Source organism: Chrysochloris asiatica, unplaced genomic scaffold (genome assembly GCF_000296735.1).
Source record: "Chrysochloris asiatica unplaced genomic scaffold, ChrAsi1.0 scaffold00245, whole genome shotgun sequence".
In the NCBI taxonomy this organism is placed as follows: domain Eukaryota; kingdom Metazoa; phylum Chordata; class Mammalia; order Afrosoricida; family Chrysochloridae; genus Chrysochloris; species Chrysochloris asiatica.
The window spans coordinates 1344632-1346493 of record NW_006408763.1 but is presented as its reverse complement, the minus strand read 5'-3'; the positions used below and the strand labels follow the sequence as shown (position 1 = coordinate 1346493).

Sequence of the window (1862 nt, the reverse complement as noted above, 5' to 3'; positions counted from 1 at the left end):
GCCACCAGTTCTTAGTCCTTCTCTTCTTAGTTGATGAATCTAGAGTCCTCAGCCACTCCCCCTCTCCATGCCCCCATCTCTGCCTCCATCTCTGGCTGCTTCTCTGGATAAGGTCCCGCATTCTATTTGTGCGTTCCTCTCTTGATGGTCCTAGGGTCCTCTGTTTCTGGACTGAAGGTTAACCACTCCCCTTTTCTTGTTACAAAACTTCTACCTTTACAAATGTGACAGTCGCGATTAGTCATTATAACAGTTATTCACTATTGAATCTTATGCATCTTATCCCCATCTCCTTTCACCACACCCATCTAAACAAGATGACAGCTATTCAGTTGTTGCAGACCATGAAGGCCTGGTTAGAGGTTCGAGGCCCTATAGGCCCAAGTGTAACAAATGAGGCCACTGGCAGTCAATGTTGTTGTTGTTGTTGTTAAGTGCATTTGAGTCGGTTCCGACCCAGTCAATAGCAGATTGTTTTTCATCTTAGTATTCAGTTACATGTATTAATTTAATATATGGAGCCCTTGATAATCCACAGATAAATGTGATATTTTCCTAAAAGCCCAGACTGTAAAAGTTGCAAGGTCAAGCCTTTCTCCAAAGGGTTAACTAAAAATATCTTAGCTACTTCTTGGTTCTTTGTTCTATAGACAAAGAACCCATCCTCCCTGATCCCTTTTCCAGGTGCAGCCCATTCACCTGGGTGTCTTGAGTCCTCCTGAAAACCTGGCTCAGGAAGCTAAAACAGCAGGACTCCGCCCAAGCTTTTGTCCTTACCTCTCACTTTCCCCCAACTGAGCTCAGGGGCTATAGATATGTTAATTGAGCCTGAGAATCCAAGTTGCTGGCCTGGGATTCGAACCAGCAAAGTACAATGTAAAGTTACCTAGAATGTATGGAATGTCTGGAAAAGTACTGATAGCTGTACCTTGCCTAAGTCCCTCCCAGCTTGGTGTGAAGCTCCTCCCCTAAATAAAACAGAGGCCCGGGCCTCCCCAGGTGTGCATTACAGGAGGGCATGCAGTAAAGATTACAGGGCAGTGAGTTGCTGCCTGCAGAGGCCACGATGCCTGTAGTTCCAAGCCTGCCCACCAGTGATGTATCCACCCTGGCTTTGGGGTGCCTCATTGTCCCCCTCTTTCTGTCTGTGTATTCTTTTGCTATCCCTATCGCCGCTGGATCTCCCCTCCTCGTGAACAACACAACTATGTCGAGGTCAGACCCCAACATTCAGTGGAGACTCTTTCCCCCCACACTCTTAAACTAAGCTCCCTCTTGAAACCTTGTAAGCCAGGCACTTTGTGCCTTTATTGCCCCTCATTTTAGACAGCCAATGTCTAAGTTGCCTGTCCCTATCTACCCTGTGCACAGAGCAGATAGCATTGATACTTGATTTGAAGACTCTTTCCCTCTCTGTTGGTATTTAGAGTAACTACCCCTCTGAGTATAGGTCAGGCTCATCATGAAGATGTATCTTCTGTCACTGTAGCTGTACCAGTCTGCTTGTCCTTTCTAGTAGGAATGTCTCACCTCACAAGGTTGTGGATGGGACTCAGGATTCTACCTAAGGTCCTGTACTCTGTAAAGACTGCACAAGGCCTATTTCACTGGGCAATTTGTAGAACCCCTTTGAGGTATTCTAATCAGTTATAGCTGAAGACGGGCTTACAAGTTTTCTCTAATCATGTTTGCCAACATTCCTTTCTATGCCACTCGAGTGTCTATTTTACAATAGTAGGCAAGGGAAACTAATATTCATAAGACAGTCAAGGATTTTAGTATTATTTACCCTCTTCAAGCTATTCCTAGATCCTTGTATCCCAGAGCCCTGTTGTTCCAAGGTTGAGTATGCATCACTATTT

At 45.2% G+C, this 1862-nt stretch overlaps 1 protein-coding gene and 1 pseudogene across 1 annotated transcript in view; one reads left to right on the top strand and one right to left on the bottom strand.

The window, feature by feature from the left end:
- STARD7 (StAR-related lipid transfer (START) domain containing 7) overlaps positions 1–1862 on the top strand; it is a 41107-nt gene that overhangs the window by 12311 nt on the left and 26934 nt on the right. The gene's annotated exons all lie outside the window — the stretch shown is intronic.
- LOC102823793 overlaps positions 1–1862 on the bottom strand; it is a 10682-nt pseudogene that overhangs the window by 1074 nt on the left and 7746 nt on the right.